This window comes from Cherax quadricarinatus, chromosome 19 (genome assembly GCF_038502225.1).
Source record: "Cherax quadricarinatus isolate ZL_2023a chromosome 19, ASM3850222v1, whole genome shotgun sequence".
Taxonomy (NCBI): domain Eukaryota; kingdom Metazoa; phylum Arthropoda; class Malacostraca; order Decapoda; family Parastacidae; genus Cherax; species Cherax quadricarinatus.
The window spans coordinates 21,829,810-21,856,038 of NC_091310.1; the positions used below are offsets into that span (position 1 = coordinate 21,829,810).

The 26,229-nt window shown below is 41.2% G+C and overlaps 1 long non-coding RNA gene across 3 annotated transcripts in view; it reads left to right on the plus strand.

Annotated features, from left to right (window-relative positions):
- LOC138852957 (uncharacterized) overlaps nt 1-26,229 on the plus strand; it is a 156,466-nt gene that overhangs the window by 104,589 nt on the left and 25,648 nt on the right. Inside the window, exon 3 of one of the 3 annotated variants that reach the window (XR_011392210.1) lies at nt 17,997-18,090. The exons of the other annotated variants lie outside the window; for them this stretch is intronic. This is a non-coding gene — a long non-coding RNA (uncharacterized lncRNA). The remainder of the gene's footprint in view (nt 1-17,996; nt 18,091-26,229) is intronic. 3 annotated transcript variants of the gene reach the window in all.

Sequence of the window (26,229 nt, forward strand, 5' to 3'; positions counted from 1 at the left end):
ACTAGCAAAAAATATTTAAGGTCCCTCCTCTCTAGGACAGTAATAGAGCTGTTCAATAGTGGTCCCGTTCTGCAACTCCTGGAAGTTCTCGCGCTCACTGAGCGAAGTTCCTTGGAAAACAATTTTGGGAATCACTGCCCCAGCGGTCTGTTACCAGACCAGGCCTCCCAGTTGCTGGAAGGATCGACCAGGCTGTGTGTTCTAGCCGCATGAAGATCAGCACATGCACCACAGACAGGATGTTAGCAATTAGTCAAGTTCTTTCTTAATAACAGCCAGGAGGTTGTTGGTAATTTCCCTTATTAAGAGGAGATTAAAGGTGATAAGTTTGTGTGTGAAGATGGTTCTCCCACTGGGATGTGTAACACATTGAAAAAGAAAATGCAATATAGTTTCCGGAGTAATGAATGCGGTTTTAGTTTTATCTTTTCTACATCTGAAGATGTGATCTATTAACAAGTATAGACAAGTCGGTAATGTTTTAGTACTGCTGTGTCTTTGTGGTTGGTGCATCTCCACTAGCGGCACAAGGATGTGGAGTTGTGTCAGTGCCTGAGCTACGTTAGTCTCCTGGGAAATGAACAGGTGAAAGGTGAAGCAAAGACTAAGGCAGCGAGCCCACTTAACAGTATTTTTGCTTTACAGTGATTTCGCGAGCCATATCCACAGATACTGTATGTCGTCGAAAAGAGGGTCTGGTGGGCCCTGCAGACTGGAACAAGTTATACAGAGTTCGGCAGGGCGTGGGTGTTCGTCCCTCCTTCAACAGGAATCGTCACTTTGAGACTAATTTCTGTTGAATGAGAATCGGGGGGGCACACAATCTCACCCAAAGTCACTTGCTCGTAGGTGCTTGTGTCACTGTGATGTGCTGCTGACTGTGGCCCATATTTTAACAGCTTGTCCTCGGTTAAGGCCTTTCCACCTCAGTCATTCCTTGCATAATTACCGGTGTGCCTGTAGGAACCCATGATAACTTTTAGGAAAGTCTTTTGATATTGCTAATATAAGGGGAAAGGGGCTTAACGTATGCTGGCTATTTTAACTTGGCGTGATAGAATTTGTGTTCAATGTTTATGTTCGTTGATTTCACTGTTTGTTGTTTTTATCGTTTTTATTGTTGTGCATACTTTTTTGATGCCTGTGAGCGTTGAGTGACCTAGTCAGTCAAAGTGCTTCGTAAACGTTTAGACTGCTACTACCGCTGCTGTAAAAAAAAAAAAATGGCCAGAGCTTGCTACCACCTGCAGCTCACAAGACTGCCATTACCATGAGCCCCTCTGGGCGGGGAAGACGGCAGACCAGAGGCCTAGCTTCTCCATATGAGCCCCATGAGGGGCTTGTACTTCCTATGACCCACACAGGTCTCAGACACTCCCAAGACAGGGAGCCAAGGCCGGGTCACCATCTGGAAAAGACTCAAGACAGGAAAGTACCGGCCAATTTAAAAAAAAAAACTGCTGTGTCTGATGACGATTGTAATATATTCCTCAGGAATATATTACAATCTTTAACAGATAATGACCCGTTTCTGTCTCTTGAAGGAGATTTGGCGATGTTACAGGTAGAGGTAAAGTTAATAAAGCTATGATTTGAGCCTGGTGATAACAGGCCGAGAATGGATGATGGTAATTGTAATGTCATATGCCTTATGGCGGAGACGCAGCAGAGCCTCTTGTGTAGTGTTGCAGTTAGTGGTGTGTAGCTGGTGTTTTCGTGTTTTCATTCTGTGCTTTGTATGGCGCTGGTCTTCTCACAGCACAACAAACTTCTGTCAAGCGCCTGGGTGACTTAGGTCTGATCACTAGCGACACTGGTCCTCTGTGGGATGACACAGGACCAGCGCAGCTTTTTTGAAAATCCATTGTGATGATAAGCATAGTATTTACCATTTTCCAGTGAAATTGTCTGCAGAGTGCCTTTACGTGCTAAATATGAGACAAAGTATTGTTTTTAGTGGTTTATATTACACTGCCTTGGCTAGCTCATCAACAATTTCATTTTGTAGTATTTCACAGTGTGCGAGTACCCATTGTGCGCATATATCAAATCCTATTGAAATGATGTTCGTGTAGAAGATATTCATAGTTTTGGAGTAATGTAATATTATTTTATTACTGGTGAGCATTAAACTCTATGGAATGAGAGTCAATCAAATTTGATCCTATATGAGTAAAAAAGGGCATATAACTGTGACTGGAACAATACATAATCCATAGTTTCATTTTCCCATGTGCGGATTGTGTATTATTCCATATAGGTACGTACTGTGAGCAGCTCTCAGCTATTGTTTACAACTAATTTTTCGACTAACAGTCATCCAAAATATCCAGAACTCACCACATGGAGGTGGTTGCTCTTCCAAGTTCCATAACCTGTATTGCACTTTCGGAGTCCTTGCAAACTGGATAGTCTCCAGCTGGTAATATATTAAAAAAATGTTAGGGCCAGATAAATACCATACAATTCTGTTATAAATACAAAAAGTTCTTTAGGTAGTTTCCGTCCTGACTTAAGTAGACGAGGCATGTAAGTTCCCCCGTCTTCTAACATGATGTTCATTATTCCACTATAATCTACCTTATCCATAATTACTATCGCTTTAGCTTTCTGTTTCGTAAGGTGAAGTCCAGGATCTTTCTTTAATACCATGAATTAAAGATCCTAGACTTTCCCTTACGAAAGAGACAAAGCAAGTGCGAGAGTAATTATGGACAATTGAACATACGGAAAACTGAACATGTTATCAGCAGATGGGGGAACTTACGTGCCCCTTAAGATCGACATATCGGACAATACATTTTTTTTTTATTTTTTAGTAAGGAGACTTTGTGCCTAGTGGCACTGTAATGCCTCATTTGGATGCCCCACTGGAATGCCTCATGGTATTGCTATACATTACTTACAAGCGTCGGCACTATCAGCCCTTCCCAGTACTCTCAGTACTCCACAAGAACAACACCGGCACCATCAGTCATACCCAACACTTACAGTGCCACATGATGGCAGTGAGCAGTATAAGCTTCTCGCAGCACCAACAGTGAAGCAGGAAGAGACATCTGACACTCTTCCTCACCAAGATGCCACATGAAGGGATGTGTTGCATCCTTCACTACCCGGGTGCCATATAAGGGAACCTGGGACACCCTTCTTTACCCAGGTGCCATAAACAGAAACCTATGATAATTTCCCATGAGCAGATTTTACATAAAGGAAGCATTAGCACCCTACCTTACCCCAGAGTGCTGTCCACGGCACTTTCCCTCCAGAGTGCCATATGAAAATCTCCCATGACACCCGCAGAATGCCACACAAAAGCGCTCCATGGAACCTTCACTGTGCTACATGAAAGCCTTCCATGGCACTCTCTCACACTGGTGCCACATGGAAGTGGCCTCTAACCTGGCACCAGAGTGAGGGGCTACCCTCCTAAGAGCTGCCTTAGCCCTCTGTACAACACACAACTCAGTGCTGTGATTCCCAAGTCATGGATTCGGTGAGCGGCAGTGATTGGGTGATTGTTGTGCTTTTGTAGCGGTCTCTCTTTCTCGAAGCATGCACCTTAATTGTATATTTGTGATGGTTTTATATGTATTTGTGATGTACAATACACCGTCGATCCTGAAAATAAAAAGGCTGCGCAGCGACCGAAGTACACTTCGGTAGTTGCGCAGTCCGAGGAAAGTATTCCAATATTGCATAACCCCGGTCCCTTTCATTTCTGTGTATAAGGTTCTAATGCAGCTAAATAATATCATAGAAGATCTGAAGCAAATTAAGTCATTCACAAGGCATCATATGCAAAAACCAGCTTTAAAGCTGAACTGAAGAGGCATTCCCTTGTTATCTCGGAGAGAACAATATCCTAAAATGGAACCAGAATGTTAACTTGAAGTTACATTAAGTAGTTATCAGCGCTGAATAGCGTAAGCTAATTGGATGCTGCACTCGGGAATAATGGCATGGTAACCGCTATATCGAGTTTGACATTTTCTACCATGAAAAGTCAAATTGGGACCTACACAGGCGAAAATCAGTCTTAACTTTACTCAAGTTTAGGTACAAACACACTCTTTGTACATTGATCTTGAGGGCATACTAAAAATACCTTGTTGTAGGAAAACATACGAGTCAACCACTGTGGCTTGCTCCTCAGACGAGACATTCTCTAGTTATGTTATAGAAAACAGTTCTGTTAACAAAATCAGTATAATAAAACCTAACACAAATAAAGACGACGTTTCCTTTAGGGGAAAAACATTAACACATAAGCTTAAGCTGACCATAAGTCGTTCTCCAGTTAATGATCTTAATTCAATATAATTTGTAGGTACTCACGTGAACCCAAAGCCATTTCATATATTTCATTCGATGAATAAGCCAGCGAGAATTACATTCATCAGGGGAAATCGCTAAACCATTAGGGATCATATATATCAGATTCGATCCAAGGAAGTGGAGTATAATTTTAATTCCTAGGATGAAGAGCAACTCATAAACATAAAGGCAAAATATTAGCCACTTCGTGCTTATTTTGTATTATTTTCAAGATCGACTCCACGCTGGGGGACTGATTATCTCACTCTCTCTGCTCTTCATGATCTTTCTTTCAATAGGACTGATGAAGCCACTGTGTGGTGAAACGTTTCCTCACTAAAGATACCCAAGTGTTGCACATGTATCTAATTTATCAACTTGTCGGTTCTCTGAAGCATTTATCTACAAGATGGGCTTTGTACGTGCTAATTTGCTTAAAAAATATATAATTTTGGACTTTTTTTTTCAAAAAAAAAAACATGTTTTTTTCCTTAGAGGATTGTAGAGAACTTCAAAAAGGCTACAAATGAAAAAAGAAAACTGACGTTTTACGGTGTTTCAATTTACGAGTTTAGTGAACCCTTACTAGCTAGTTTTGTTTTTCACTAACGTGCTTCAAGGCATTTGTTTATAAGTTTAGAATTTCTAATCCAATTATTATTACTAGTTATTATTTTAAGTGCTAAACCCAAAAGGGTTTAGCAGGATGTGTATAAGTAGGAATTTGGGAAGGATAGTGTATGAAGGACCGAGGTGTGCGAGGGTTAAAGGAGGGTATGGGCGAGCGCAAGTATAAAACTTGAATCAGGGTGGGTGTAGTACGTTAATTTCCATTAAAAAGTCAATCAGTGAGTTTGCAATGATGATGGGTCTTTCAGCGAGGACGTTGGTTAGTGTGTTGGAGCAGTGAAGACAATAGAAGGGAATCCTGTAAGCCTGCTGATTTACAGAACTATCTGTTAAGATATGGTGGACTCTCGGTATGACCTTACAGTCCATGCCAAGTGGCACCAGGCATTTCTCCACGTGGTATCTGTGAGTTGCGTGTGTCCAATATGTAAGCAGGGAGAGAGATAGTAGTCCCCCAAACACGGCGACACAACCATAGTAGTGATAAATGGTTTGAAAAACCGACAGGTTGAAGATTGAGACACTTATGCAACATATGGGAATATTTATTTTGGAAACGTTTCGCCACATAGTGGCTTCATCAGTCCAATACAAAGTAGAAGGTATAAGGAGAGGAGGAGTTTGAGGTAATCAGTCCCTCAGCCTGGAGTCGATGTGTTCAGTCCATCAATCTTGTAGAATGTACAGCATAGGGCCGTAGACGTGGCTTATATACTGTAGTCAGGTGAGGTGAAGCAGGAGGCGGGGTCATAGTGGTATCATCCACTAGTCGAAGTAGGTCTTCGTCCAAAGGTTGGACAAGTGTTGAAGAATTCTTTGTAACAAGATCCCATGATGCTGCATTGTCTGACAGTTGTGATAAATGGTTTGAAAAACCGGCAAGTTGAAGATTGAGACACATCGACTCCAGGCTGAGGGACTGATTACCTCAAACTCCTCCTCTCCTTACACCTTCTGCTTTGTATTGGACTGATGAAGCCACTGTGTGGCGAAACGTTTCCAGAATAAAGATTCCCATATGTTGTATAAGTGCCTCAATCTTCAACAACCATAGTAGTATGCGAAGGACGATGAGATGAGGCGAGTCTAATTTCTGGAAAGCCTTTGGGAGTTCGAATAACGAGGTGTACATGGATAATACGTGTATGAGAGCAGCGAGAATTTCACTTTCGCTTTGAAAACATTGGCTGATTTAAGTAAATTGCCTTGGATTATTCTTTCATGCCCAATACCAACGAGGGATTTAGAACCATTAGTTCTCGTAACTAGTGGTCAGGTTCCATTATGTTGCTTCAGTTTCACATTGTTCCACACTATGGAGCAGAATTTTTCGTCAGGCTCAGGGAATGACCACCTTAAAATTACGTCTTCGAGGTTGATGGGCAGATTACATTTTTTTACATCTCTATTGCTTTTGCTGCTTCCTCTGTATCCGACTGAAGAAGTCTACTGCGTAGGCTAAACGTTTCGGATTATAGTTATCTAGCTGTTGCACATGTCTTACTTGTCAACCCTCTTAAAAAAAATTCTCTGGGTGTTACTGTGTGAACACTTCTAAGAGTGAAACCTTATACAAATATTTAACTTCTTGATTTTTGCCCTATCTCTCTGTGAAGAGAAGCATGTCCAATTTTGTTGCATTCTCTGCATGCCATTAATTGTAACTGTTTACAAGTTGAGTGATTTCATTCACCTACTAAAATCTCCGCAAAACGTGTATAAAAACTTCATTCGTGTAACTTCAATATTTTCACCTAGGAAGTTCAGCATGATAATGAACAGGTAACCGCCAGTGGCACAGAAGTGTTGCTCTCCTTCGCTGTTCCTGGTTGTGCACGTATCTGCACTAAGGCTGAGCTTATAATTTCGGATAAAGGATCTAATTTCACCCAGCATCTGGCTGCTACCTCTCTAAAATCTTTACTCAGCCATTATTATACGCTGCAAAGACTGCAAAATACGATAACTGCAGCCAGTAATTCCGCGCTTCACTGCATGTATCCAGGAGTGATACCAGGAAGATGTTTCACCTTCCTGATGCTGCTGCTGTCTCTGTTAAAGAGAGAACTGCATCAGTACCAGGTGTGAGGCCTCGATATAACCCAGTATCTTTAATGGTCACTCTCAATGACCCACATAGTCGTAATCGTTAGTGTCTCCTGCTCTTTGATGACCTTAGAAGCGACGGACGTGGCAATTGTAAGGCCCACACCAGATAGTGCAGAAGGAAGTACGGTAATGAGTACCGCACTGGTGACCACGGCAAAGGGAAGTACTGTAATGGTATACCTGGAGAGGGTTTCGGGGGTCAACGCCCTCGCGGCCCGGTCTGTGACCAGACCTCATGGTGTATCAGGGCCTGATCAACCAGGCTGTTACTGTTGGCCACACGCAACCCGACGTCCTGTCCAGTGCCTTCTTGAGGACAGCCAAGGGTCTATTGGTACTCTCTCTCATGTATGCTGAGAGGCAGTTGAAAAGTCTTGGGCCCCTGACACTTAATGTGTTGTCTCTTATCGTGCTAATGGCATCCCTGCTTTTCACTGGGGGATGTTTCATCGTCTGAAGAGTCTTTTGCTCTCATACGGAGTGATTTTCGTGTGTAAATTTGGTACTAATCCTCCTAGGATTTTCCAAGTGTATATAATCATGCATCTCTCCCTCCTGCGTTCTAGGGAGTACAGGTTGAGGAACTTGAAGTGATCCCAGTAATTGAGGTGTGCCGTGAAAGTTCTCTGTACATTTTCCAGATCAGCAATTTCACCTGCCTTGAAATGTGCTGTTAGCGTGCAGCAATATTCCAGCCTAGACAGAACAAGCGACCTGAAGAGTGTCATCATGGGCTTGTCATCCTAGTTTTGAAGGTTTTCATTATCCATAATGTCATTTTTGTAGCAGATGCGATTGATGCAATGTTGTGGTCTTTGAAAGTGAGTTCTTCTGACATTATTACTCACAGGTCTTTTACATTAGTTTTTCTCTCTATTGTGTGGTTGTAATTTTTTATACTCAAATATAGTTTTAATTTCCTTAAGTTTTTCATATCGAAGTAATTGAAATTTCGCATCATTGAACTTCGTATTGTTATCTGCGGCCCATTTAAAGATTTGGTTGATGTCCGCCTGGAGTCTTGCAGTGTCTTCAATGGAGGACACTGTCATGCAAATTCAGGTGTCATCTGCAAAGGAAGATATGTTGCTGTGGCTTACATCCCTGAGATGAGAAACAGGATGGGAGCGAGTACTGTGCCTTGTGGAACACAGCTTTTCACAGTAGCCGCCTTAGAATTTACTCTGTTTACTATTACTGTGTTCTATTTGTTAGGAAATTATAGATCCATCTGTGGTGACCACAGCAGAGGAAAGTACTCTAGAGGTGACCACAACAGAGGGAAATACGACAATTGCTTAACTTTTTGTTATTATTTTTTAGACTTTTGTGTGTACTCAATTTACTGTACTCGCCTTGATGTACCTGCTGTACTTTCGATATGATGTTCTAAATAGACCGGATCGTTGTCCCAATATTTTTTTTTCCGCTAAACGTATATTTTCCTCACCATTGTCGGCAGCACGACATTTAGATTCGCTTCAGCTAGCTGTGGTTGCTAGGATCAAGTTCCAGTTCCTGGTTGCTCTTTTCCCCCCTAACAGTCAACCAATTTTATTAATTCCTATCATCTTTGACTATATCTTACCTATAGTTGAAGCTACTTACTCCTTCAAGGCTTCTCCATTTTCAAGCCACCGTCTTCCAGGACCGTGTAGGTATACCCTGAAAAGAAAGATGAATATCCTGACGTCTCTGTCTCATTCGAGTCATCAGTCTTGACCTACGTTTACTTGTCCCACTTCTTTAAAATTACCTTCCCTTAATCCGCCTTTTCACTTGTATATGTCATGGGGAAACGCTAAACTCTTAGGGATTATTCAGCGCAAGTGGAATGGGTTGCAATTAGAATTTATCCCAGGAAGGGTTAGAATGTATTGTCCATAGACTATGTGCACTGTGATTAGCTCTCAGTTAAGTTTTTAATGATTATCTGTCAACACATCTACCTAAAATGCTACATGGAAGTGGTTGCTCTTCGAGTTACCATGAAAATTATATTGGGGGTAAGGAATGCAGTTCCCAATTTCTCAAAGCAGATACAATTATACTCCACTAAGTAGCTTAAATATTTGTACCTCTGAAACTCGCTTAAGCTACAACCGAGTGTGAAGGAACCTTCATATCCCTTAATAACCGCATAAATTCATATTTTGGGAGCCACACATCTTAGTTTACCCCTTTGAGCAAAACACTTCTTAAGGGATAACTCCAAAAATCAAGACGAAGAGGGACATTTAATTTATTAATGCTAGACTCTTGAATAATTTTGACTAATTGGGCGTTTAGAAACTTGCTTAAATAATAGTATTTTATCACTAAGAAGCGGATATGATGTTATGGGGAAGTAAAACACTAGACAAATAGTAACACAACTTAAAGTTGACAGTGTTCGTCGCCCAGTCTCATGACTCTACCCACTCTCTTTCACCACATCTCTTTAAAATATAACGTGGGTGGGACTTGAACCCGCGGTCAGAGAGTCGTGAAACTCCAGACCAAGGCGTTATACAGTGGATAACGCGTCGGCCCGGAGTTTTACGAGACTGACCGCGGGTTCAAGCCCCACCCGTGGTATGGTTTGTTTGCAATCGCGTCACCACGATTTTGTGAATCACATCTCTCAAGATCCCCACAGAAAAGGGACCTATTTTGTCTTCTATCATGGCCCTCACTAATATCTGATAGGCAGCCCGCTCCAAAAGATAGGAATACCTAAGAAAAAAAAAATAACTTACACGTGAGATTCATGGTATTAGCGTTCAGATTGTTTCTAAATACAGATATTTACTCCTCTCTACTTTATATACCCTCCATTTTCCTATCCTTTCATGTTAAGGTAAAACATCACAAGACCTCACCCTTGACTCACTGATTCCTTCAAATGTCTGAAAGGAGTCATAACCCCCAGATATTTAGCTAAAGAAAATACAAGCCATTTCTCAGTCTCTTCTACGGGTCTCCAGGTGGTGTACCATCTTCTCACAGGTTGCTTTCATAACAACTTAGTACATCTTTCGTACTAAACGGTGGGGATATTTTCCACTTCATCAAAATTTGCTGTGGTAAATAAATGGCTTTGTGATGGTTTTCGTAACATTACATTAAACCTGTGCTGGAAGACTTAAGGACACTATGAAATTAATAATGATAGAAATTTTATATGTTCCAGCGCTGAATAATTTGTTATAGTGCTTTGTTATATATAGAACTGGAAGTAATTACATTGCAATACTAGTTATTAAACAATTATTAAATTTTCAAGTGATCTATGTATATATATATATATTCATTGACACACATTGTTACTACATCCAGAGTGTTTCACCGACTCGCTTCTCGCCGCTCCCCTCGCCTATAAATCGCTCCCAGGCGCTGTATTTAAAAATAAAAAACAAATTTGTTTGGTGTGTGCCCCATATTGATTTGCATTGCAGATTTTACCCTGATGCTGTACTGTTGAAAAACGTCAGGCACGAGGGAAAGGAGGAGGAGGAAGAGAGGGTGGGAATGAAAGGGAAAAGCACAAGTTAGGAAATGGTTGAGGGAGTTAGAGAGGAAAAATTGGAAACCTCTGAGGAATGATGAAAACTTAATGGAAGGTAAATAGTTTAGGACCTGCACCATCAAGCTCTTGAGCTCTCTAATCTCAAGGATATGACACGCCCAAATTATAGTTTCTTCACAATACGAAGTTATTATATAAATGGTTTAGAAAACCTGTCTGACAAGACAAAATCATGAAATCTTAGTCTAGAGCATTACAACTCCGACGCTTGCCTAACCTACTGGCATGACCTACTTTCAACAGCGGTCTCTGCCTACCTGTGACGCCGCCTCCTTCAGCTTCGCCTCGCCTGTTTGCAGTATATAAACTCCTTCCTCGTGCATATTCTATGCTTTTATTGAGGCTGGTCGACTGAACACGTCTCTAGATTGAGGAACTGTTTACATCATATTCCCTCAGCACGCCTGCCTGAGGGTTTTCTATGTGATGGATTGATCCACTGATTTGAGAAAGATTTCCACACTAAAGATACCCAGATGTTACACAAGTAACTCGCTCGTCCACGATACAAAAGTACTTACTGGTTAGCTCATGTCTTCCATGGTACCTGGCAGTCTGAGAAGCACCTCATGGAATCTGCGCCATATCATCCGACTGCCGGAAAATATTCTTTGCGGCAGAGGTTTCCATGTCACGTGGAAAGTCAAGTTCCCAGGGGTAGCATTCTTGCATAAGGCTTCATCTCAGCATGGAGGGGTGGACAAGAGCAGTAAATATTCTTACAGGGAGAGGGGGGGAAAGATAGGGAGGATGGGGAGAATGAAGGTAGGGAAGAAAGGTGTAGAAGGAAAAGAAAGGACAGGGAAATGAAGGAAGGTAAGGTATAGGGGGGAAAGGAAGGAAGAATAAAGGAAGGGAATAAAGGTGTAGGGGGGAAAAGGGAGGGAGGATAGGAAGAATGAAGGAAGAAAAAGGTGTAGGGGGACAAGGAAGGGAGAATAGGAAGAATAAAGGAAGAAAGGTGTAGGAAAGATAGGAAGGGAGGATAGGAACAAGAATGAAGAAAGGGAAGAAAGGTGTAGGGAGGATAGAGAGGGAAGAAAGGTGTAGGAAAAAAAGGGTAGGTGGGAAGAATGAAGGGAAGAAGGGTGCAGGATGGGAAAGGGAGCGAGTAAGAGATATAGGGTGCCAGATTGCAACACAAAATACGTATTTACGATCACTTTCGCAATAGAAATGTTATGTCTCGGTTTGCAATACAATTTCTTTGCAACACTTTCGGTGTTGCTACCTGGCTGGCAGTGTTGTTGGTGAGACAGACATTGGTCTGTGGGAAGTGGTTGGCGTGTGCTGTGCCTATTTGGTTGGCGTTGCACCTGGTTTGTGTGGTGGGTGTGTGATGTGTATGTTGGGCGTGTGATGTGCATGTTAGGCGTGTGATTGTTGTGTATGTTGGGAGTGTGATTGTTGTATATGTTGGGCGTGTGATTGTTATGCATTTGCTGCGCGTAGTTGCTGTTTATTTGTGGCATGCACTTGCTCTGTATCTGGGATGCGTGGTTGGTCTGGAGCACGTGGTTGGTGTGTGTGGGGGTGCGTTGCTGTGGTTAGTGTTAGTTATCATTTTGTCATAGGCACTTGTGGATTTGTGCGTGTACTCACATACATGTACTCTGCTATTTGTGGTTGCAGGGGTCGAGTCATAGCTCCTGGCCCTGCCTCTTCGCTGGTCTCTTCTAGGTCCACTTTCTTTCTCCATGAGGTTTATCGTAACTCTTCTAAAAGCTATGTATGGATTCTGCCTCCATTATATCACTCTCCGGATCGTTCCACTTCCTGACAACTCTATGAATGGAGAAATATTTCCTGATATCCCTGAGACTCATCTGAGTTTTCAACTTTCAGCTGTGTCCCATCTCTGAAACATTGTTCCTATCCACCTTGTCAAGTCCTTTCGCTATTTTATATGTCGTTATCATGTGTCCCTTATCCCTCCTGTCCTCCAGTGTCGTCAGGTTGATTTTCATTAACTTTTCCTCTTAGAGCATATTCCTTAGTTCCGGGACTGGTCTTGTTGTGTAAGAATGGTATACAATACCGACAAGATGAAATTAAGACACATGTGCAACATCTGGGTATCTTTATTGTAGACATTTCGCCATCCAGTGGCTTTATCAATACAAATTCCAGGACATAACTTGAAGACAGTAGAACTATGTACAGAAGATAAGGTAATTAGTCCCTCAACCTAGGAGTAGGTGCGAAGAGCACCGTAGTCGTGGAGATTCTGAAGCAGAAGCAAGGCGCCTGACGCTTATATACTAACGTCAGGGACTGATTACCTTATCTTTTGTACATAGTTCTACTGTCTTCAAGTTATGTCCTGGAATTTGTAATGATAAAGCCACTGGATGGCGAAACGTCTACAATAAAGATACCCAGATGTTGCACATGTGTCTTAATTTCGACTAGTCTTGTTGCAAACCTTTGCACTTTCTCAAATTTCTTGGTGTGTTTGACCTGGTGTGGGTTCCATACTAGTGCTGCATACTCCAATATGAGCCTGACGTACACGGTGTACAGTGTCTTGAATGACTCCTTACATAGATATCGAAACGCTATTCTTGTGCTTGCCAGGCGCCTATATGATGTGCGCCTCAGGAGATGTGCTCGTATGATGCTCAACCCAAGATCCTTTTCCTGGAGTGAGTTTGCAACCTTTGGCATCCTAGGCTGTACTCTATCTGCTGTCTTCTTTGTTCTTCCCAAAACTCCATCACTTTGCACTTGCTAGAGTTTAACTCCAGCCATTTGTCGAACCAGGCTTACAGCGTATCCAGATCTCTTTGGAGACTTATCTGATCCTCGTTCACTTGTATTCTCATTAGCTTCACATCGTCTGGAAACAGGGACACCTCGAATCTATCCCTTCTGTCATGTCATTCACATGTACTAGAAACAGCACCGGACCTAGGACTCACCCTTGAGGAACCCTACTCGACGCATGCACTCTGACATCTCGTCACGCACAACGCTCGTTGTTTCCTTTCTGTTAGGTATTCCCTGATCCATTGCAGTACTTTCCCTGTTATTCCTGCCTGCTCCTCTAGCTTTTCAACCAAAATTTTGTGTGGTACTGTATCAAAAGCCTTATTACAGTCCAAGAAGATGCAGTCTACCCATCCCTCTCTCCTGTCTTACTTGTGTTACATTATCGTAAAACTACAGTACTACTGGTTGTGTGTGTGTGTGTGTGTGTGTGTGTGTGTGTGTGTGCCTGCCTGCGTGTGTGTACTCACCTAATTGTGGTTGCAGGAATCGAGTCACAGCTCCTAGCCCCGCCTTTTCACTGATCGCTACTAGGTCACTCTCTCCCTGCTCCATGAGCTTTATTATACCTCATGAAGCTATGTATGATACCTGCCTCCACTACACTTTCCAGACTATTCCACTTCTTGACAACTATGCCTGAAGAAATACTTCCTAACATCCCTGTGACTCATCTGAGTCTTCAGCTTCCAATTGTTACCCCTTGTTGCTTATTATTATTATTATTATTATTATTATTATTAAAGATTCGCCGGTATTCTCCCGGCCCGGGCCTTTTCCAAGTGGTGGCCCGGCCTTGGCTCCCTCTTTAGGGAGTGTCTGAGACCTAAGTCTCCCATGGGAGGAGGCACAAGTACCTCCTCATCTTTGGGACCAACTGTCCCCAGGCCTAGCCACAAGCTAGGCCTCCCCCTTGTTGCTGTGTCCCTTCTCTGGAACATCTTGTCTCTATCCACCTTGTCGATTCCTCTCAGTACTTTACATGTCGTTATCGTGTCCCCCGTATCCCTCCTGTCCTCCAGTGCGGTCAGGTTGAGTTCTCTTAACTTCTCCTCGTAGGACATGCCCCTTAGCTCCAGGATTATTGTCTTGTTGCAAACCTTTGCACTTTCTATAGTTTCCTGATGTGCTTGGCCAGGTGAGGGTTCCAAACCGGAGTTGCGTACTTCAATATGGGCCTGACGTACACGGTGTACAGGGTCCGGAACGACTCCTTACTGAGATGTCGCCCATATCCTGCAGCAGTTATTTGGCTGATGTGGGCCTCAGGAGACGTGCTTGGTATTATACAAACTCCAAGACCCTTTTCCTTGAGTGAGATTTATAGTCTTTGGCCTCCTAGACTGTACTCTGTCTGCGGTCTACTTTACCCTTTCCCGATCTTCATGACTGTGCACTTGGTTGGGTTGAATTTCAGGAGCCAGTTGCTGGACCAGGTCTGCAACCTGTTCAGATCCCTCATAGTCCTACTTAGTCCTCCTCCTACTGAATTCTCCTCATTAATTTCACATCGTCTGCAAACATGGACACTATTGATTCTATTCCTTCCGTCATATCGTTCACATATACCTTCATATGACTCCTGTGGAATTCCGCGCATCACAGGCACCCATTCTGACACCTCATCACGTACCATGGCTCACTGCTTCCTTCCCATCAGGTATTCTCTGATAGATTGCAGCGCCTTCCCTGTTATACCTTCCCAGTCCTCCATCTTTTGCACAAGTCTCTTCTGTGGAACTGTCAAAAGCCTTCTTACAGTCCAAGAAAACGCAATCTACCCACCCCTCTCTCATGTCTTATTGCTGTCGCCTTGTCATAGAACTCTAGTAGGTTTGAGACACCGGATTTCCCGTCTCTAAGTCCGTGCTGGTTGTCGTTTATAAGCTCATTCCTTTCTAGGTGCTCCACCACTCTTCAGACAATCTTCTCCACGACTTAGCATAATGGTCTGTAGTTCAATGCTACGTTTCTGTCCCATTTTTTAAAAAACTGGGACTACATTTGCTGTCTTCCATTCCTCAGGTAGTCGCCCTGTCTTAATATATGTCCTGAAGACTGTTGTTATTGGTCCATAGAGAGCCTCTGCTCCCTCTCGGGACCCATGGAGAGATGTCAGGCCCCATCGCCTTTGAGATATCTGGTTCGCATAGCATCCTCTTCACCTCCTCCTCGGTTGTATGTATTGTGTCCAGCACTTGTTAGTGTATCTCATCTCTCCGTCTTTCTAGTCCTTTCTGTCTCCTCTGTGAATACTTCTTTCAATCTCATGTTGAGCTCCTCACAAACTTCAAGGCTGTTTCTTGTAAACTCCCCTCCTTCCTTCCTTAGCCGATTGTCTTTGTTTTTTTTCCCTGATGTCACTGTACAACAGCTTCGGGTCAGACTTGGCTTTTTCGTATTGTAGTTGGACCTCCCTCCTTACCTGTGTATATTCATTTCTTGCTCTTCGACTACTCTCCTTGTTCTCCTGGGTTCCTTGCTTTCTATACTACTTCCATTCTCCAGGTAAGTGTCTCATTTATCAATAGTGGCAGCGGTTAGCTACTGTAGAGTTGCGTAACAGGCACCATATTTTCCGGTATATAAGGCCCGCTTCGTCCTCTACCCCCCTCCCCCCACAAAAAGTCTTGGAAAATCACCCTACGCAGGGTCAAGGGTAGGCTTTGAGTTACTCTTTAGCAGTTGTTTACTAACGTTACGTCACAGCTGCTAGAAAACATAGTCTTGCATGCCTCATTTGATTATGCGTCTTATATACCAGAAAGTACGGCATCTAAATTTCTGTGTTCTCAGTGGTATGACTCTCTCCAGGCTCAAAAACTCTTCACTAGATACAGCCTCGACTTGGGGCAGCAGCCTGAGGTGACTGACCACCACCCCTGGCCTGCATACAGTGGTCAAAGGGTAAAGTTTAGTCGAAACTGCTTGTAGACAAGTCGACTTACACCTGCTGCTCAGTCACCTAGTAGTATATAAGTACCTGGGCTATCCTGGTTCTCATACTAAGGAAGGACTCGTTATGTACATAAATCGTGCTATTTTAATTTGTTGAGTTACACTAGGTTAAATATACCGTTTTTTTTTTTCTCTCCAGAAGGCGCTGGTAACGTTCAGCAACACGCATGATCTCTCCCCCCCCCTCCTCGTGCTGCCTGTATACGGGATATTAAACGATCTACTTCGCCTATAACGTGTTGAGAGACTGTCTACATTGTCTCCTCCAGCTTTCTCAAGAATTAATACTTAAAGTCGTACTACTAATACGATGCTCTGAAATTAGAGGCAGACACAATTGTCTTGCCCATAGGTGGAGGCCGTTGGATTTAGGTTAGGTTGAATCTAGGTAATGTTAGTTGTATAAGGATTTGATTGTTAGGTTAGTTAACTCGTAGTTAGGTTAGGTTAGGTTAGGCTGCGTTAAACATAAGGGTTGTATTTAGTTTCTTTATTTGATTACACAGTTTCCTCGCTACCGTGACAATATCGCTGGTGGCGGTACCTCAACACTCGGCTTAGAAAGACACGTGAGGAAATACTAGGACATATTTCTCAGAAAAAGTTTCTGCCCTGTGGCGTTGATCACGTCTAACATACAAAGGTTAAAAAGGCGCACACCCGATTCTCCGCCTATATGTACTGTCTTTTTAACCTCTGTATGTTAGAAGTGCTCAAGATCCCAGGACCGAAAATTTTCTGGTATATCCTAATTTTAGCCCACGAGTCTTTCTAAATGAGTTTGTCGGTTATTACTACTTTGATTTCGTAACTTAAATAAAATGTTCCTGGCTCCTAAAGGCTGCTCACACTGCTGTCCAGGGGTTATAAAATTACTTTGAAAACACAGCGAACCTTGGGCCAGCATGTATTAATACAAATTAAGCACGTGCAAATAATTAACGTTGTATAAGGACAAAAACTCACCTATACAAAAATATATATATAATAACAACTTACAACTTACAATCTACTCCAAAAATCCACCACACTCCAGTTCACATTAACTCACTAGCACACTGCTACCAATTAGTTAAAATAAATGAACATTTATGAACAGGGAGGCTCCATGACACCCCCCTCCCCCCATTTCTGCAACTAAATCTAAAGTGGAAACGTTAATAAAGTCTCCAAAACACAGGCCCCTGCATACCTATAGGGCTTTATAAATAAACATGAGAACACTTAAACACAAACACCTATAAAGTACACTAAGAAACTTAACAAAATTATCTACTCAAACTACCGCCCAAACATGATTACTTCACCCCGTGACCACCCGTCTGGTACTGAACTAAACACACCTCTCATCTGCTCCTGTCCTGGCCACTGCCTGACTGACAGGAATAAATCGCGTTCGCTTACAGGGAATAATACGCGTCCACTTTCCTTATACTACACGGAAAATAGCATTATATATGGATCGTTATTTTATATAAATATTTTTATACAGTACTCTGTAACATCGGTATCTGGTACCAAGGTTTATACCACCTCTTGTAATAGTATTTTAAATCAACATTAGAATTCCTCCTCATCCTTAAAAATTCAAATGTCTCTATATAGCAACATTAAACACACTTTTCATCTCATTTTTATTTTTCAGGAGTGTTTCTACGGTGGCTGTGAGGAAAGTGAAGGGGAAGGGGATTGTAAAATCTAATTATGCCAACTCCAATACAGCTATTAGGGACGAATGCGTAAGTGAGGTGAGGTTATGTTACGCAGTGTATTTCCTCCTTGCCTTGACCGTAGCGTGGGGTGATACTCTTATAGGTACCATGATATAACCCACGACCTCTGTTTTACATACTGCATCTATCCCGTAAAGATAGATATAGTAACTCACGAAATCGTAATGACACGATTGCAAACAAACCATACCACGGGCGGGATTGAACCCGCGGTCAGAGAGTCTCAAAACTCAAGACCGTCGCGTTAGCCACTGGATCAGCTAGCCACAATAAGATTCGTCCAACTAGGTATATTTCTACACCATAGGAAGGTTAGCATAGGCACCACTGTGACTACAAATGCAAGTTTTTACAGACGAATCTCCAGCTAGCGTGGCCGTGACGAACTCTAGCTCAAGTCTCCTCAATGCCGTCAACATGACTCACGAAATCGTAATGACACGATTGCAAACAAACCATACCACGGGCAGGATTGAACCCACGATCAGAGAGTCTCAAAACTCCAGACCGTCCCCTCAATCCCGTTGACGGCATTGAGGGGACTTGAGCTAGAGTTCGTCACGGCCACGCTAGCTGGAGATTCGTCTGTAAAAAACTTGCATTTGTGGTCACAGTGGTGCCTATGCTAATCTCCCTATGGTGTAGAAATATACCTAGTTGGACGAATCTTATTGTGGCTAGCTGGTCCAGTGGCTAACGCGACGGTCTGGAGTTTTGAGACTCTCTGACCGCGGGTTCTATCCCCGCCCGTGGTATGGTTTGCTATAGTAATCAAGTAATCTTGCTGTATGGATAAGACTTGGCTATTTTAATAACGTAATCCTAATTATGGCTTACAGGTCCTGCCATGGACGCCCATGTACCTCATTAAACACCCGAATACTCCCATGCGCTCATGTGTACTCCCTTGTACGGTCAAGTACTTCCCTATACCTCACTGCCAACTCGTGTACTCTCATGTGCGCTTATGTACTCTATACGGCCATGTACATCAATGGTAAAATATACCGACAAGTATGTGAACACACGCTATGCAATTTATAACATTTACTGAGAAGACATTTCATCAACCAGGGAATTGATCAATCTAGGGATTGATAGTTACTGCAGGACGAAACATCTTCATAAATTCCATAAGCATCATAACGTGTCTTATTCACATACTTTCATGTAATCTCGTGTATCTTAGCGCACATCCAAGTATTACGACAAATCCTCTTGTACTCTGAATTAAGCGTGCGCACACGTGGCTCCCTGCAGGAAAACCCTCGTCATTTGATTAAAAATAATGGCTACGACACTTCTCCCACTGAAGCAGTTTATCCAGTTTTACGGCGCCTATCTCAAGTTATCGCACGTTTGTGTAATTACTAATTAGCAAGAAGAGCAGATAACGAGCGTTGAATAGCGAACAGGTAATGAGCTGTTAGTTCCATCATGTGCCACTAGCAGCTTGCATTATGACTCTGGTGTAATCTGTTCGAAGGACAATTGCCACTAATATCAGAGAGGAGAATCACGTTTCCAATCTTATTTCTTTTATTCCTTTTTAATAATCGGAAGATTGCTTCGAGCAGGTGCGCTTGAGAAGGGAACAGGATTGTACTGTATTTCCTGAAATGCTAAAAGCTTGTGGCATAATCACTGTGACATGTTAAGATATATTATTAATAAAAATAAGATATCAAATATATTAAAGAAATTTCCTAAATTTACTTGTAACAGATAAGTGAACTGTATATATAAATCTAGATGTACTCCTGTAAACCCTTTTGGGGCCTAGTTCCTAGGCATTTTGTGTATCCATATGCTCTTGCGCTGCCCTCCACAGGATGGATATGGGGCGCACAATAAACTAGCTACTTCAGTGGCAAAATCTAATCTAAACCCGTGTGGGTCATTCGGTGCAAGGAGTGGCGGAGGTGTCACCTTCCCTCTTCCGATCACTGGCTGGTTTCTTTCCATTCAGGATACTGGTGATCGTCACATGGAATTTTGTCACTGCCGGTAGTTATATGCTTAATCATTGTTTTCAGCTTTTTTCCCCTCTGATATATATAAAGAACTTGTTTGGATTTGAAGATAAGAACATAAAGGAGGAACACTGCAGCAGGTCCACTGGCCCATACTTGACAGGTCTTTGTCAAACCCAAACCTACTAAGAAAAATGTTCGCCCAACCCATTATGATTGTTACCCGAGGTATAAGCTTTGATAACTCTATTAACTGAAGTGCAAATCCAACCCCTCTCACTCGTGTATTTATCTAACCTATATCTGAAGATATGTGAAATTTCTCTTTTAATTCCCGTTTACTGGGGTTTACATTTATCTTTCATTCTTGAACCTCGTGTAGAGGGAAAGCTATACAAAGTATCCAGCTTCGTGGCAAGTAACTGATCAACCAAACTGTTCCGTCACTTCCGTTCTTAGGGACTACCAGTCATGTTTTTGTATTCGTTGCGTTTTCTTATCTTTTGTGATATATTATACCTATTGATATTCAGAATAATTTTTTTCAATTATTTACACCTTTCCTCTACGTCGTTTATATTTAGTAGCTGGATCTGCTTTACGTTGGATCAGAACGACGCACTATCAGTGAAGATACGTTATTTAACAGACTTTAATGAGGTTAAGACGTCTTTCTGTTTAGAACGATATCTTGTGTTTTCACGCCTATTATTATTATTATTCCTATTATTATTCCTATTATTCATATTATTCATATTCCTATTATCATTATTCCTATTATTATTCCTATTATTAATTATATCCATAGATAAGCTTAACTCGATTTCATCTTCAGAGTTTGCTGCTCGGTACTAAGACAGTCGTTATGTTGTTTTAGATCTGGAAGTTTGTGTTTGTACAGAATCGGATAATACTGTGGCAACAGAGTCTCAGTATTTTTTCACACTACTTATGATTGGATAAAGTGGTCAGAGTAAAATGCGGTGCACTGTTACTACGAACTGAGGTCGTGATAATCTCTTAAGTGCTGCGAGTGAATTATACTAACAAATCTGGATACGTTTTTGGCTGACTGAGAGATTATTCATATTAGGGTTATTAAAGCCCAAATACTTCTGTATTTGGATTTATGCCCATTACGAAGGTAACTACGACTTACTTGACTTATTCCCAGAATCTTAACTTCATCTTTCTGCTGCCATGAAGCTACATACATGGCTTCCCTCAAGCAGAGCTCTTGCATTAACTCCAGTACCTAACATGGCTCAGGTTAGGTGTCTTGTTTTGTATGAGAAAGAGAATGAGAGTGGAGCTTTACGACTCTCTCTAGGCTCAAATACCACTTGTTCTGTAGTTTGTTTGCAATCATGTTATTACGATTTCGTGAGTCAGAGAGAAAGAGAGGCTGGAAAGGAAGAAATGCAGAAGAGTTGAAAAAAATAGTGGTGAGAAAATGCAGAAGAGGAAGAAGGGGCTAGCGTCACGATCTCCCTCTCATTATTATCAGTTGTCTTGCGATTTACCGCCGTTTATCGGTAATTTTCCCAATTATCTCTGTTTCGCTTGATTATGCATTTTTATTGACTTTCTTTTATACTTTTTCGTATTAATTTTTCCTTTTTAGAGATATTTTTGTGTTGAGCTGGATGTTGATCACGTACTGTCTTCCCTGGCGCTGGGACACTGAGAGAGGGGAGAAGGAAAGATAAGTAAAGGGCAATAAATGGAGAAGGGAGAGGACTGGAAAAGGGAACCACAAGAAAAGATGGGCGAGGGGAAGAAAGGGAGTGGGAGACATGTGTGTGCGTGTCAGTTTCATGTTTGTCAGAGGTAAGGGGAAAAAAACGCCGTCGAATCCACGATAGGGACTGGGTCGAGACTGGGGGAAATATGTGCAAAAAGACACTTAGGTACAGTAGAGTCCTAATGAAGAAGTCACTCGTGGCGAAACGTTTCCTCTAATAAATGTCCTGAACTGTACATAAGTATCTTTTTCCACATCTTGTGGATATGACCATACCGTACTGTGAAGAATATTTACACGTGTCATGAAACATTATGTGGATGCATTTGATTTATAAGAGTATTTATATGTTGGAATAAATAGGGTATTCTTGATTTTGAATATGTCTCGATTTTTTATACACTAGGATGACCACTTATTTATGTGATAAAAGATTTCAGAAAGATCAGGGAAGATTTTGTGTCATTTTGGTACTTGTGGAATATCTGTAGACAGTAAAATAAATGAAGATAAACATGTTTGACATATTGAGAAGGATAAGATGTTAGTGTATTTTGGTGAGTTATATACGTGTACGTGATGCTAAGTAAGAGAGCTATATTATGTAATTGCTTTGAACTCTCTTAAATGTAGAAGACTTTGTAATTATTGTTGTGTGATACTGGGAAGAGAGAGAGAGAGAGAGAGAGAGAGAGAGAGAGAGAGAGAGAGAGAGCGGGCGATGCGTAAGAGGAAGAGGTTGTGTTTCTGGATGTCTCCTCCATATGTCATTATTTTGTTACCAGAACCTTGAATGTGTTGATTTGAAGGACTTGCGAGTCATGTACAGTATGATGTTTGGAAGTGGATATATGTATAGTATAATATAACTATTTCTAAATTATTCCATTTATTACATATAGCGTTTGTTATACTAGTATTGCTTTGTTAATGTTGGGGAATTCTTGTAGCCTCATATTTGGTATTGAGACATAGGCGGACATTATAGTCCAGTTAGGTTTATTAATGTCTGGCCTTTATCCGCCAGTGATGTGGTGTTGGAGGTGAGAAACATATATTTACGTTGAAACATAAGGGATGTAAAAGGACGATCACCTGTTCCTTTTGTTGTTGAGTTCCGACATTAGGCCCATTAATATAAGGAAGGGAAGAGGAAGAGGGATGGAGGAGAAAGCTAAGTAAAACAGATACTACAATGACATATGACGACGCAAGTTCAGGTATCACTAGTTTACCATCAGCTGTCCTAGAGGACTCTGCCCAGCACCTGGACGGGTGGCCGTCTGCACACAACTTCGACTTGCCGAAGGAGAACGTCAATAATGCAAGAGTTTCCTGTCCTAAGCAAAAATTGCCTTTATCGTATCCAGACGCATCCTTCTTGAGAAAATCTATTTTATCCAGATAAAAGCTCTTAACCCAGGAGAAACTATCCACTTCAGGGAGAACCTAAACTATTCTCAGAAGAAAAGATCCAGTTACAATATCAAAAGAAATTATACACTCCTAAGATAATATAAATTCTAGGATAGACTATCTTATCCAAAGGTAAACGATCCAGTACAAAGGTAAATTTTTCAATCCTAGGTCAACCTATTTAGTCCAAAGAAAACTAATTCAATCCTAACTATCCATACAAAGATAATGTATGCAAAGACAAACTCTCTCTTTCAAAAACTATCAAATCCAAATATTAACTTCCAAATATAAACTATCCATTGCTAAGTGAAGCTAATGAATCCAGAGAGAACGATTAGTCCAAAGAAAACTATCCCATTGAAAAACTATGCAGTCCAATGAGAAAGTATCGAGTCCAAAAACAAACTATCCACTGTACGACATGCTTGGCTCTGCTTTCAAAGCAAGTCCTTTCATAGCCTAACACCTCGGCTATAAATCGAAAATCTCACTTCTCTTTACCGTATGTGATCATACAGCGCCTGTGGAATAGGAGGCATTTGGACTAGATCCAAGAAAGGGAAGGATAAATCCGGTTTCTTGAATCAAATTTCTCTCACTAGCATCAAGACAAGCAATGGCACCTTCACATTCCATTAGCAGTTCCCATCTTCTAAGTAGAATAAAAAAAAAGGGCTGAAATTTTGAAGCCGATCAGCAGCGACTTTCTAAAGTTATCACATTGAAACCAATTTTGGGAATGACAGAAAATTAAGCAGAAAGAACCTACACCTACCAATGCTCCACGAACCTTGCCCTAATTATAGCTGATTAGGATTGAAAATTTGAAGCTAATTGGAAGAGGCGTTATTAAGTCATAAACGAAAGTCTTGGAGCAAGTTAGTGGAAGACGAGAACCCTGAACCAAACATCATGATTGACTAGCACAAACTCGTAGGAAAACATAGTATGAAAGCGTTCACTAGTTCTTGAAGTTTCATTCGATTTTAAATTGTCTACAATCCAGAAAGAAAAAAATGTGACCATATAATTTATTTTGATATATATGATGTTTTAATTACATACTTTATTCTTATTTAAAAACTGGCAAATTGAGCCTTGTGCAGTCCACTCGCAATACAAAGGAAAACACATCGGGGCTGAAAATTTGAAGTTGATTAAAGTAGCATTCTTCAATATACTAAATATAATTTAGTATATTAATAAATTTGCCCACACACAAACTATACTTAACTGGTGCTATTTTGTCCGTAAGATGCATCAATCATTAAATGTTGAGGGTATTCGTAAGAGGTAGACTCGTATTTACTGAAGATTAAACAGGAATACAAATTCTGCACCATTTTATGCATAATCTGACAAATGTGCTCCTACACTTTAATTTCACTCTCTACCACTGGCGTCTTACTGAACGTTGGAATCCAAGCAGCAGATGATTTTGTGAATTATTGGAGCCGTTCCAGTACTTATAGAATGGGTTCTAAAACTTTGGACACTAGGGCTCATGCACCTGCCTATCATACCAAGAATGCTTCCCTGGTTACCGTGCAATGGCGTCAAAAAGTTTAAGTCGTTCTGATGAAGCTTTCTCGTGTTACACTTGTCATACAACATTATATTAATGATAAAGCGTAAATAATATGGGTTAATACAACAGAGACTTTGTCATTATATCCATCTGACCATGTAATGATTTCCTATAACAATATAAACCATTTGTTAATCATTAATGAATAATTGAACACTAAACAGGCAAAAATCAAATAATGTACAAATTGACGATACACTCAGTCCAAAGAAAAACTAATCACCTCAGAGTGAAACTACACAATCCACAGAAAGGCAATCCAATCTAATGATGAACTATACAATGCAAAGAGAACCGAAACAAATCAAGAAAACCTCTCCCGTCCCGAAGAGAAACTATTTGATCCTAAAAAGAACCTAAATAAATATAATGGGAAGCCATTCAGATCCAAGAAATACTGTCCGATCAAAACATATTCAGTTCAAAGTATTTAAGCCAAACAGAACTTCCCTTAGCCAAAGAGAACCTATCCTAGCTCAAACATCTATCTTCTGGTATATATTTTATTTATTTATAAAGCACTACAAAGATTTGACGAGTTCATATTACACGATTCAAAATCACGAGGCAAAACAATTTCAAGTAATAAATTTAATATTCCGAAATTCATATCCATAATTTATTCATTGTTAATGGTCAAATTTACACGAAAGGGAAATATCCCCAGCATTTATATTGAAAACGATGATAGGTTTGTTGTCAGGTAATCACTGCGGGGAAGAGGTATTCTTCCCAGAGACGAGGATTCTTTCCTAAGCATATATCACTCCAACCATCCATCGTGTTAAGGTAACTCAGTGTCAAGGAAGGTTACCAAAGGAAACCTTCACTAACATACACCGTACGTAGTTATTTTTATATCGCAACGGTTATCTTCCGATTGCATAATTTCCCTTTGGAACGGATACTTTATCCTTGAATTGTGTATAAGTTTGTGTGAGTTAGGATATATGGATAAGCCCCCCTTCCCTTTTTTTTCCTCCTGGAGACAGGAAACCCATGAATTATCATCTCTCACCAAGGTCGAAGATGTGATCAGACATTTACCCATCCAGTTGTTGACCTAAAGCATTTTAGGCCAGTACTTTGACTTGTATCATTATTAGCTATAGTAGCTTCTTTCATTTATTTTTTTTCTACGTCCCTCTGCCTCTTCCTTTCCTTCCATTAAGGGACCTCGCATTTTTATTCAGTCGCGACTCTCGTTATATCTAGGTCATCTTACTGTTACCACAGAGTGACAGAAACATGAAGGGAACACGCACACCTCACCTTTAATTATCACATACTTCTCTCCTTCCCTATCTCCCTCTTTTCTCGTAGTTCCCTTCTCCCATCCTTCTCCCCCCGTTTTTTCCCTTAGTTTTCTTCCCGTTTCATACGCATCCTTCCTTCTGTCACTCTTAACCCCTGTTCTTCCC